Source organism: Pleurodeles waltl, chromosome 1_2 (assembly GCF_031143425.1).
Source record: "Pleurodeles waltl isolate 20211129_DDA chromosome 1_2, aPleWal1.hap1.20221129, whole genome shotgun sequence".
Classification (NCBI taxonomy): Eukaryota; Metazoa; Chordata; class Amphibia; order Caudata; family Salamandridae; genus Pleurodeles; species Pleurodeles waltl.
In genome coordinates this window covers 8,751,541-8,765,364 of record NC_090437.1, presented here as the reverse complement: position 1 = coordinate 8,765,364, position 13,824 = coordinate 8,751,541, and positions in this window count along the sequence as shown.

Sequence of the window (13,824 nt, the reverse complement as noted above, 5' to 3'; positions counted from 1 at the left end):
TTGTCATTGCTTGTTTGTGCTTTTCATTGTCCAGCTAATTTCTGAATTGTTACATTGTCCCTTTTGTTTCGCATTAGGTTTTTTGGCTGGAACATCTGGTAGTCCTTTGTCAGATGTGATATGGAGTGCAGTCTATAACCGAGAATGAGCGCATGTGCTGTTGGAGTTATCAAGGAGAAGGAGGGTGGCTTAGACAGTGGCAGTAGGGTAGATCCCAATGTGGCAATTAATAGAGAGCATAATAACAAAGAACAGAAAATATTGTGATGGAATGTTGTAGAGGTGAGGAGTAAATTATCAAACAAGTATTAGGACAGCTTCATCCATCTTTTCCCCATAGTACGTTTGCAGGAAACTTAAATTACGACTTATTGCACATGGAGGGTTAGAGTTTATTTTGTACCTTGGACATCAAACCATATAAAGGGAGGATGAAAGATGTTTTAGCGCTCATCATCCCCAATATTATGTAAGGCAAAGAGGCCTATAAATGTCCTAATTCGTCATATTTTCAACGTGTCTAATTTGATTTGAACGGTAGTAGGCAGTTTCTGATAATTAATGTTTAAGTTAATGTTTTCAAAAGTTCCTGTGTTATTATGGTTTTGATTTGAAAAGGAAATGGAATATTTTTTTTTAACACTATGGCCCTCATTATGACATTAGCGGTAAATCCCGCTTACGGCCGCAGTGACAGCTGCTAACACACTGTTGCGAAGGCGAACATCCATCCGCCATATTATGACACACCCACACACTAAACCGACAGAATACTGCCACAAACACATATCCGCCAGACCAAAGGTTAGTGGTAAACTGTTGGTACGAACACCCATACCATTACGCCAACAAAACCACGCCCTCCAAATTATGACCCACAAATCACCAAGGTGGACAATCAATGGCGGTAAACCATTGGCGATACACACTGGTGCATTCAGAATGACCACCCAAATTTATAACAACACAACATTGGTCAAAGCTAAAATCACACATCTGACACCGATACACACACCACACACACCCACAGCACTATAAAATGCACACCCACATTACCCACTACCCTTTACAAACATGAACAATAGCAAAGAGGTAGCCACAGAAATCAGAGACACAACTACACACACCACAAACACCCATCCATCCTTCACACATCCGAACCCCACCACATTACTCAACACCCACTGCACAACACACAACACCCATGACCCCACAAAGGCACCCCTGTTTTACAGATGTGGAGTTTCGGGTCATGGTGGAGGAAATAGTCAGGGTAGAGCCACAGCTGTTTGGAGCACAGGTACAGCAAACCTCCATTGCAAGGAAGATGGAGTTATGGCGGAGAATCGTGGACTGGGTGAACGCCATGGGACAGCATCCAAGAACAAGGAATGACATCAGGAAAAGGTGAAACTACCTACCGGGAAAGGTATGTTCCATGGCAGCAAGGCACCAGCTCGCCATCCAGGGGACTGGCGGTGGACCCCCACCTCATCCCCCACAGCTGACAGCATGGGAGGAGCAAGTCTTGGCAATACTGCATCCTGAAGGACTCACTGGAGTTGCTGGAGGACTGGACACTGGTGAGTCAATATTTACTACCTATCTGCCCACGTATCTGCATGCCACCACCACCCCCCACCCTGACACCATCACTCCACTCAATTACCCCCACAGTGCACTACCACAATATACAAACCTGAATGCCGAGTCCTGCATGCCATACCCACTGCATGAACATCCCTACCAGCCCTGCATGTACACCCACCACCAATGCATGCACAGAATGAACAACTAACAATCCCACAATACATCACCATACACAAACAAAGGTGGCAGGGCAACAGCAAGGATATAGAGTAAGCTAGGTATGTAGAATATGTTACAGACATGTAGCATAATACTCCACTTACAACCCCACAGGTGCCCCAGCCAATCCCAGCGACGAGGAGGTGCCATGGCTACCCAGTCCCCCATCAGAAGATGCCCCCAGTGATGACAGTAACTCTGGACTTCTGGATCTGGATGAACTTCCTGGCCAATCAGGGACTACTGGTCAGTCGGCTACCCCAGCCCACACACCCACTCCACCACAGAGCCTCCCCCCTCTGTATCCAACACCACAGCAGCCACCTAACATTCCCACACCTCTATCCCCAAGACACGTTAATCAGCAGTATGCCCACCTGTAAAGGGACCCTAGTCCACACCTCACAGCCAAGGCAATCAGCGTCCTGGGATCAGTGGCAGTGGGCACATCGTTCAGGAGACACAGGCACAGGGGGACAGGGACACACAGAGGACAGCTGTGCGCCAGGGGAGGGTAGGCCCAGGGAACCAACTGCCCAGGAGGCACTCACCAATGTCCTGGGGGCTTACCAACAATCCCAGGACAAGTTGGGTCAGATGTTAATCATTTTTCAGGAGAACCAGCGGCTGCAGGAGGAACACAACCTGGAGATCAGGAAAAATTTGCAGGCCCTCAACACCACCATGGTCTCCATAGCAGGGGTGGTGGGTGATATGGCCAACATCATGAGGGACTACACAGCACACCAGCGGGCCCCTTCCGCTAGTCAGTAAACTGAACAGCCCTCCACATCTGCTGCAGCTAGTGGACAGGTGGCCCTGCCACAGGACCCATTTGCCATCAGCACATGTCCCCCTGCAGAAGGTGCATCACCCCACAAACGTTCCCCGTGACCCAGACAGAAGCCAGAGACACTTGCCAAGGCCAAGACCACTGCCAGGAAATGAGACCCTCCTGAATGTCCCCCTTCTGTTCCACTCTGTCACCTTGTCCACTTTGAACTGACATTGCTCCCCTTCCTATAGTCCCTTGGACACTGGACCTATGCTACAAACAGACTGAACCAATACCCTGGACTTACCTCTACCATCACCCATTCCATTGCACTATTCCTTCTATATTTTTCACTACAATAAGAATTGAGGAACAAACATTGGCCTTGCATAATGGTATGGGAGACGACTCATGAAGGCTTACACTGACATGCATTGGGTAGGGACTCAGGCTCACCTATTAGCCACACCCTGTGCCTCTGTAGTTGTGCCATCACATTTGGGATGCTGCTATTAGTACTGGTCAGCCAGGCACACCATTTGCACATTGAGTGAGTGGAAAATCTTCAGATTCCTGAACACCTGTTCATTCTGTTGGTGCGGGGGGACAAATGCTATATGTGTTCCATCAATGGCCCTAATAATATGTCCCATTGCATAGAATGCAGCCTTCACAGTGGCCAAATCTTCCACTTGGGAGAAAGCAATGTAGCCGCACATGTGTTTGAGCAAGGCAGACAAAACTCTTGCCAGAACTATTGAGAACATTGGCTGTGACATTCCTGCTGCCAAGCCCACTGTCACTTGGAAAGAGCCAGTTGCCAGGAAATGGAGCACAGATATAACCTACACAAGAGGGGGGTTCCTGGTGGGATGACAGATATCAGATATCAGATCAGACTCCAATTGAGCACACAGCTATGTAATTGTGGCCCTGTCCATTCCATAGGTGAGTATTAAGTGCCTGTCCTCCAGTGTAGCCAACTCCACAATGGGTCTGTACACAGGGGCTTGCCTCCTCCTCCTATTCCTCTGCAGTGGTATGTACCTAAGGGCCACAAGAGTGAGAAGGGAGTGACTGAACAATGGAACCACCACTTCAGTGTACATTGACCATGTATGTAACTGGACTATGTAAATGGCAATGTATGTACAATTGACATCCATGACACAGTTTTCTATTTCAGAATGTTGACCAGCACCATAAAATGGAGAGCGCCTGTCCTGCATGTAGGGACAGGTGGAAGTGATGTAACTCCACGGGCGCTGGGCGTTGTGGCGGAAGGCGGTCTTGCACCGCCGTGCTATTCTTCAATGGCTAAAATGGGGCTCTATGGAGTACAGTGTCCAATGAGGATCACCTGCAGCGATGACCGTGTACACCGCTGCGGACATGACTGTCATTTTCTGTCTAGGACCTCACTTGATTCCTGACTTTCCACAGAATAACACATCCACTGCGTGTCCTGTGTGACCTGAGTCTGGAACCTGCCATGGCCCATGTGACAGGGGAAAGGGCCCCTGCCTTCACTTCAGAGGAGTTGAAGCGCCTGGTGGATGGGGTTCTACCCTTGTTTGGTTTGAACAGCTGTATGGGCCTCCAGACCTCAGGGTAAATGGGTGAATGGCAAAATCTTGTTAACTAGCTAGGTGGCATTCCATGTCAGACAGGGCTTAGTAGGTCCCAGGACGGGTGCAGATGACGGTGGTTGGCTCTCATCCTGCTGTGGAATGCCAGTGCGGTGGATAGTGCTCAATCTTGATCCCTGTGTGTGATGGTGTGTGATGGTAATGTGTATGCCATATGTGGTGTTGGTGCTGTAATTGACCAAGTGCTCCCTTTCTTTCTACCCCACTATACTTTTCTGTCATCCTGTCCATGTTTGCATTGGCATCATCTGGAAGAGGAGCTGGGGCACCGGCTACTGAGGGAGCTGCAGCCCACTGGACCCAGGAGGCAGATTCCACCAATGCCGAGGGGACCAGTGGGATGGAGGGTGAGGGGAGCATCACGGCAGGTACAGGACTTGACAATTCTGACTCTGATTCCTCCTCCGATGGAAGCTCTCTGGTTGTGGCAGACACCTCTGGAACCACCCAAGCCACTGGTACAGCTGCCACCCCCATGCCAGCACCACCCTTTCAGTAGCCTCCCACTGAGATGCCCGTGCCCGCTCACCTAGGAGGGTAGGCATCTCCTTCACCCCAGGCACCTCAGGGCCTGCCCCAGTGAGCCCTAGTGCCCTCAGTGAAGAGCCTATTCACCTCCTGAGATCTGTAGGGCAGTCAACCATAGTGAATGCCACCCAGGAGCTGGCATCCCAGATGCAGCAATGCAATGCCTACCTGGAGTGCGTCAGCGGTGGGTTGGCGGCCCTTCAGAGATAGTTTCAGGCTCTAGCCTCCTCTCTGATGGCAGCCAGTGTACCTGGTCCTACCATCCCCCCTCCAACTACCACTTCCCAGTCCCTGTCTCCTCAACCTCAATGTATCCAATGCAGACATACAGACAAGCATGCACACAAAACATCACACAAGAGTGGCACAGATAAGCACAGGCAGCACACTTCAAGCCACAAGCACTCACAAACAACAGACAGTTGCACACACAACAACATCCACAGCATCCACTGTCTCCCCTCCTCTTTCTCCTCCTCTTCCTCCCTCACAGTCACATCGGCACACACCCTGTATGCACTACAACAAAAGCCACCACCAACACCACATCATGCAGCACACACCTCACCTGCAGACACCTCCACAATATCCATCCACACATCCTGTTTGTCCTCTCTCACCCTGTCTGCACCCCATCTTAAGAGACACAAACGCTCCTACTCAGACACCCAACAGCAACCCACCTCACACATGCACACTGTACATGCACCTGCACTCAAGTCCAGCAGATGTACACCTCCTACAACCACTCCCTTTACCTCCATCCCTCCTCTCACATCCTGCCCTAATGTCTATAAGAAGCTTTTCCTCGCCCAACCTGACCTCTTCCCTCCCCTTCCCCCCCTATCCTGCCCATAAGAGCAGGGTCCCTATGACCCAGCCCAGCACCTCAGTCAAACGGTCTGCCACAGCTCCCACCCAAAAAAAAGCTGCTGGCACAAAGGGGCCTCTGAGTATGACTGCAGCCACTCCTAGTAAGTGCACACCTCCACCTCAGAAAGGGAGGACTAGGGTGGCAAAACCCAAGGGACAGAGGACAGGGTCAGTGGTGGCACCTCCTAGACCTGGAGGCAAGGACACATGTCAAATGCCAAGGGGGTCCGTCACACGAGGGAACACATGAATCCCCCTCTACCACTAAAGAAAGCCAAGGAGCCCCCTCCACCACCAAAGAAAGCCAAGGAGCCCCCTCTACCAGCAGAGGTACCAAAGGAGCCCTCTCCACCAGCAGAGGCACCCAAGGAGCCCTCTCCACCAGCAGAGTCACCCAAGGAGCCCTCTCCACCAGCAAAGGCACCCAAGGAACCCCCCCCCCCCCCACCAGCAGAGGCACCCAAGGAGCCCTCTCCACCAGCAGAGGGCAAGGAGCCAACTCCACCAGCAGAGGCACACAAGGAGCCCCCTCCACCAGCTGAGAGCATGTAGCCTACCTTCCAGAGACTGTTGTGCAAGAAGCCCCCTCCAGAACCATTAGGCATGTTACCCACTTCAGCTGAGGTCCCACTCACCCTCCCTTCCTCCTGAGGTGAGTCTTTCAAACATGATGCCCCTGAACAGTGGAGTCTGGATTATGTCAGGAGTTACGTTGGGCCTTGGACTCTGCCCTGTGGCCATGTGGATATTTGGTACTTTGGACTGGCCGTTGGCCCAATCTGGACAATGATGCCTGCATTTACATTTCATGTTTCTTTAAGGTGGCTGTTGACAGCAAATTACAGTGTTCATACATCAATATTGTTGTATTCTATCCAGTATGGTAGTGGATGCAGGCAGGCATAATATATTTCCTTGTGCAACTCTATACGGACATTGTGGCATCTGTCAGGTACGACCACAGAGGAGAATGCATAGAGCACTTTAGAGTTAAAAGGGGTGTTAGACAAGAGTTTATTTTGGTTGCATTCCTTTTTACTCTTTATGTGTCTAGAATTGATACATTTTATTAGATAGGGCTATAGATGTCTGTGAGGATTTTGGTGTATTATATAGTATGGTAGTACAACACTACTGGGTAATAGACTTGCAAAATCTGTCTTGGGTACAGTCAGGCTCATTTGCAAAACCTTTAGCTCAACCCTGGGTATCTATGGCTTGGAGCTGCAGGGTTTAAATAAAGGAACTAACATTAAGCATTTAGAAGCACCAAACAATGAACTAAGACAACGCATCGAAATCCAAAACTAATTTATAAAAACAGAACATATTTTTAAGAATTTGTAGAGTCCAAGATGAACAGAATGCATCAGAGGGTTCTGAAGATATAGATTTTCGAAATAAATGTGAATTTCAATATTTTAATCACAACCACAAACAAGCACAGGTAACTGTAAAGTTTGGAAACTTTTGAAAAGATATATGAGTATGGTTACTCCGGCCTGGTGAGGGTGACCAAGTTCAGCAGAGAGAGGGTCAAGTGGCCACAAAGGAGTATTTGGACAGTTATTTGACAATCAAAGTGTCCTCCAGTCCATTTCTCAACTTTATATCACAACCACCATAGACTTTAATGGAGTGGTCCTGATGCTAAGGATACAGGAAAGGGAAGATGCTTAATAATGCTCTCGGTGTTGTGCAGACAAAGGGGGTGTACTTGTGGTTATTCCTTAGTTCAGGGATGAGGTGTGGCAACCTTGGCCACAGAGGTCAGGGACCCTCAAAGACCTAGTTGAGCCAGTAAAGGTCAGCTGCTGCGGTGCTACAGGTCTCTGTCTACAGCGGGTCCAGCTGTATCCTTTGGTAGAGGCTAGTATCCCGCAAAGGGGACCAATTTGGACTCCCTCCCAGGTCTGGCAGACATGGTGCAACTTTTGGGTATCAAGGATCTCTTGGGACGCCCAGTGGCTGTCAGTGGAGATTCTCAAGAAGTGGTTACTGACTTTCAGGGTTGGCCTACTTCAACTTTAATGACCCTGGTGCTGGTTCCAGGGGGTCAGCCGACTGATCCTTGGAGTCACGTTTTTGATCAGGGGGTCAGGAAAGTCTTCTTCCTGAGCCATGAGCCACAGGTACAGTCCTCTCTTTGCAAGCCTAAGAAGCAGCAGGTGCAGTCCAGCAGACGGGCCGGCCTCTCTTTGCCAAGTCAAGGGGTCAGCATGGCAGTCCTTCTTCAGTCCTTTCTCCAGTTCCCTAGTGATCTGAATGTCAGGGTGCCAGGGGTGCCATATTTATGACCAGAAAGTTCCCAGGGACATTATGTGGTAACTAGGCAATGAGCTACCATGATCCCTCCTGCCTGTGATGACTTCTGGCTATGTGTGGCATCTAGTAATCCCAGAGTGCACTAGTCTGCCCACTCCCTGGATGAATGAACCCTTCCTTGGATGTTAGGAGCTTGGCAGTCCAACCTATAGGTGTGGCTACCTGTGGGCCACATGCCCATGGGAAAACACATTTGGGCACTGGTTCCCCCTCTCTGTTACTGCTGCCAACCTGTCTACCTGAACAAACAGTCACCACCTCAGGATTGTGATCGCCAGTTTCCTCAACAAAGGCGGCTTTGCCCTTGAAGCTCACCTTTGGGACAGTAATTTGAGTGGCTTCCTGTAGGAAAGTACCATCTTGCCTGGCATGTTACCCCCATTTTTCACTGTATATATGTTGTTTTAGTTGTATGTGTCACTGGGACCCAGCCAGCCAGGGCCCCAGTGCTCATAAGTGTGCCCTGAATGTGTTACCTGTGTTATGACTAACTGTCTGACTGAAGCTCTGCTATCCAGAACCTCAGTGGTTATGCTCTCTCATTTCTTTCCAAATTGTCACTAACAGGCTAGTGACCAATTTCACCATTTCACATTGGCATACTGGAACACCCTTATAATTCCCTAGTATATGGTACTGAGGTACCCAGGGTATTGGGGTTCCAGGAGATCCCTATGGGCTGCAGCATTTCTTTTGCCACCCATAGGGAGCTCTGACAATTCTTACACAGGCCTGCCACTGCAGCCTGAGTGAAATAACATCCACGTTATTTCACAGCCATTTGCCACTGCACTTAAGTAACTTATAAGTCACCTATATGTCTAACCTTTACCTGGTAAAGGTTAGGTGCAAAGTTACTTAGTTTGTGGGCACCCTGGCACTAGCCAAGGTGCCCCCACATAGTTCAGGGCAAATTCCCCGGACTTTGTGAGTGCGGGGACACCATTACACGCGTGCACTACACATAGGTCACTACCTATGTGTAGCTTCACAAGGGTGACTCCGAATATGGTCATGTAACATGTCTATGATCATGGAATTGCCCCCTCTATGCTATCCTGGCATAGTTGGCACAATCCCATGATCCCACGGGTCTCTAGCACAGACCCGGGTACTGCCAAACTGCCTTTTCAGGGGTTTCACTGCAGCTGCTGCTGCTGCCAACCCCTCAGACAGGTTTCTGCCCTCCTGGGGTCCAGCCAGGCTTGACCCAGGAAGGCAGAACAAAGGACTTCCTCAGAGAGAGGGTGTTACACCCACTCCCTTTGGAAAAAGGTGTTAAGGCAGGGGAGGAGTAGCCTCCCCCAGCCTCTGGAAATGCTTTCATGGGCACAGATGGTGCCCATTTCTGCATAAGCCAGTCTACACCGGTTCAGGGACCCCTCAGCCCTGCTCTGGCGCGAAACTGGACAAAGGAAAGGGGAGTGACCACTCCCCTGACCTGCACCTCCCCTGGGAGGTGCCCAGAGCTCCTCCAGTGTGCTCCAGACCTCTGCCATCTTGGAAACAGAGGTGCTGCTGGCACACTGGACTGCTCTGAGTGGCCAGGGTCAGCAGGTGACGTCAGAGACTCCTTCTGATAGGCTCCTTCAGGTGTTGCTAGCCTATCCTCTCTCCTAAGTAGCCAGACCCTCTTTTCTGGCTATTTAGGGTCTCTGCTTTGGCGAATTCCTTAGATAATGAATGCAAGAGCTCATCAGAGTTCCTCTGCATCTCTCTCTTCACCTTCTGCCAAGGAATCGACTGCTGACCACGCTGGAAGCCTGCAAAACTGCAACAAAGTAGCAAAGACGACTACTGCGACACTGTAGCGCTGATCCTGCCGCCTTCTCGACTGTTTTCCTGGTGGTGCATGCTGTGGGGGTAGTCTGCCTCCTCTCTGCACTAGAAGCTCCGAAGAAATCTCCCGTGGGTCGACGGAATCTTCCACCTGCAACCGCAGGCACCAAAGAACTGCATTACCGGTCCTCTGGGTCTCCTCTCAGCATGACGAGCGAGGTCCCTTGAACTCAGCAACTCTGTCCAAGTGACTCCCACAGTCCAGTGACTCTTCAGTCCAAGTTTGGTGGAGATAAGTCCTTGCCTCCCCACGCCAGACTGCATTGCTGGGAACCGCGTCTTTTGCAGCTACTCCGGCTCCTGTGCACTTTTCCAGGATTTCCTTTGTGCACAGCCAAGCCTGGGTCCACGGCACTCTAACCTGCATTGCACGACCTCCTGAGTTGTCCTCCGGCGGCGTGGGACTCTCTTGTGCAACTTTGGATGAGCACCATTTCACTCCACTTTGTAGTGCCTTTTCTGGCACTTCTGTGGGTGCTGCCTGCTTCTGAGAGGGCTCTTTGTCTTGCTGGGCGCCCCTTCTGTCCCCTCACACAATTGGCAACATCCTGGTCCCTCCTGGGCCACAGCAGCATCCAAAAACCCTAACCGCACAATTTGCAGCTAGCAAGGCTTGTTTCCAGTCTTTCAGCGGGAAAGCACTTCTTCACGACTCTTCACGACGTGGGACATCCATCCTCCAAAGGGGAAGCTTCTAGCCCTTGTCGTTCCTGCAGAATCCTCAGCTTCTACTGCCCAGTAGCAGCTTCTTTGCACCCACAGCTGGCATTTCCTGGGCATCTGCCCACTCTCGACTTGATCATGACTTTTGGACTTGGTCCCCTTGTTCCACAGGTACTCTAGTCTGGAAATCCATCATTGTTGCATTGCTGGTGTTGGTCTTTCCTGCAGAATTCCCCTATCACGACTTCTGTGCTCTTTGGGGAACTTCAGTGCACTTTGCACTTACTTTTCAGGATCTTGGGGTGGGCTATTTTTCTAACCCTCACTGTTTTCTTACAGTCCCAGCGACCCTCTACAAGGTCACATAGGTTTGGTGTCCAGTCGTGGTTCGCATTCCACTTTTGGAGTATATGGTTTGTGTTGCCCCTATCCCTATGTGTCCCCATTGCATCCTATTGTAACTCTACATTGTTTGCACTGTTTTCTATTGCTATACTGCATATTTTTGGTATTGTGTACATATATCTTGTGTATATTTGCTATCCTCATACTGAGGGTACACACTGAGATACTTTGGCATATTGTCATAAAAATAAAGTACCTTTATTTTTAGTATATCTGTGTATTGTGTTTTCTTATGATATTGTGCAAGTGACACTAGTGGTACTGTAGGAGCTTCACTCGTCTCCTAGTTCAGCCTAAGCTGCTCTGCTAAGCTACCATTTTCTATCAGCCTAAGCTGCTAGACATCCCTATACACTAATAAGGGATACCTGGGCCTGGTGCAAGGTGTAAGTACCCCTTGGTACTCACTACTCTGTCTCTGTTCAGTAGAAGGTGTTAGATCTTGCATCCTTGGTGTGGTTTCCCGTCTTTTTGCCTCTGCTTCCTTTATTTTTGACTGTGTGCTGGACTTCATTTTCACTGGTTTTCGGTACTCTGGGTCCTTTACCACTGCTGACCAGTGCTAAAGTGCAGGTGCTCCCTGTGTACATTGTGATTATGGTTAGATATCCCTGATTGGTACATTTGATTTACTAGTAAGTCCCTTGTAAAGTGCACTAGGGGGTGCCCAGGGCCTGTAAATCAAATGCTACTAGTGGGCCTGAAACACTTATTTTGCCACCCACATGAGTAGCCCTGTAAACATGTCTCAGACCTGCCACTGCAGTGCCTGTGTGTGCAGTTTTTCACTGCCAATTCGAGCTGGCAGGTGTACCCATTTGCCATGCCCACACCTTCCCTTTTACTACATGTAAGTCACTCCTAAGACAGGCCCCAGGTAGCCCCATGGGCAGGGCACAGTGTATTTAAGAGATGTACTGGTGTGTTTTACATGTCCTGATAGGGAAATACTGCCAAATTTGGTTTCCACTATGGTCTATCTCTGCCATAGGTTAACACTGGACGTGCCTTAAGATATATTTTAAGTGCAGTTTCCCATTGGGAGCAGATAGAAATGTGGAGTTTGGGGGTCTCTGAACTCACAATTTAAAAATACACCACTTGATAAAGTTGTTTTTTAGATTGTCTGTTCGAAAACACCACTTTTAGAAAGTGGGCATTTTCTTGCTGAACCAATCTGTGCCACTGCCTGCCTGTGGAATCCATGTCTGAGTCAGACTGACAGTCGGGTTGTTTGTGAATTCACTCTAAACAGTGACACAAAGGGAGCTGAGGTGTGTCCTGAATATCCTGATGAGTCTTCCTGGTCTAGAGTGGGGAGGGAGGAGGTGACACCTCCACCTGAAAGGGCTCTGCCTGTCCTCACATAATGCAGTCTCCAGCCCTCTGGAGTGCTTCTGAAGCCAGGCCTGTGCAAGGCAGGATCTTGTGAAAAACAGAGACTTTCCGTTGAAGTTTGCCTACTTCAAAGGCAGAAATGAGTATAAGTAGTGGACCCAAAACTCCAGATTTTTAGAACACTCCTGGATCAAGAGGGACTCTGCCAAAGGGAAGAGCTGGAGGAGGAGTACTGCCCCTTTGCTGTGTATGCTTTGCTGGGTTTGCCTGCAGTTACTGTTTCTGTCTTGAAGAGGATAAAGACTGGACTTTGCTGTGTAACCTGCTTGTGAATATTCTCCAAAGGGCTTGGACTAAGCCTGCGTCCTCTTAAAAAGTCTCAGGGACATCAAAGACTTCATCTGCCAAGACCTGGGTTATCTTGCAGAGACCCCTGACTTGCCAAGTGGTGCCACATCCAGTCCCTGGGCCCCTGGAAGGAGAAGCTGCCAGAACCAGAGAGAAGGCCCACACATCAGAGCAGAGTGGCAGAAAAAGTAACGCAGCACCTGCACCGCAGCTGAAAAATCAACGCAGTGCCTATAAAATCTACGCATTCCCAGCTCAGCGTGGATTCATCACAGCTGTGCATCCTAATTTTCCACGTATCATCCCTGGGTGTCAAAATCTTCAATATCACTGCATGGACCCGAGGCTGCTGGTCGGGAAACCAATGCATCGCTTAACCGGTGGAGAAAGAATTGACGCAAGGCCTCACTTGCGATCAAGGAATCGATGCATCACTTGCTTTTCTGGAGCATGCTCGCCCATGCGGCTTTATTTTTCACACATACCAGGTACTCTGTGCTAGAACAACCCATCTATTGATTTTGATGGATTAAGACTCTATTTACTTATAGAATTCATATGCTTGCTTGTGCATGTTGGATTTTTGTCGTTTTGGTCTTCTTTGATTTAGATAAATATTGGCAATTTTTCTAAACTGGTGTGGATTCCTTTTGTGGTGTTTTCACTGTGTTACTGTGTGTGTTGGTTATAAATACTTTACACATTGCCTCTGAGATGAGTCAGACTGCTTGTGCCAAGCTACCAAGGGGGTGAGCAGGGGTTATCTGAGCTATGTATCTCCCTTACCCTGACTAGAGTGAGTGTCCCTACTTGGACAGGGTGTAAACTGACTGCCAACAAGAGATCCCATTTCTAACAGAAGGTAATGCCTCTTCCTGTAACAGACTTCTGTTCTTCCTGAGCCTTGGAGTCATTCACACTAATTCCTGGGGGGAGGGGGCGGCAGAAGGCTGTCTGTTGTCCAACAGCTCTGCGAGTTCACTGGGCAGACTGGACAAGAGAATGGCAACTTAATAAAAGTTGTCTTTCCTTAAAAGTGACATTAAATTTGACTTTCACATCAAGTTGCGTTTAATGCCTCAATTAATTTGATACCTTAAAGTACCCATTTTAGTAGTCCCACTCAGAAGTTAGCTGGGCTGAGAGGTCAGTCCGTACCTCTATTAGTCAATGGGGTGATTAACTTTTCTGCAGCAAAAACAACCATTTGGGGATTTTGATGTTAGGGTATACTAAAGATATAAGCCCTACTTAATAATTTACAGCTCCCTA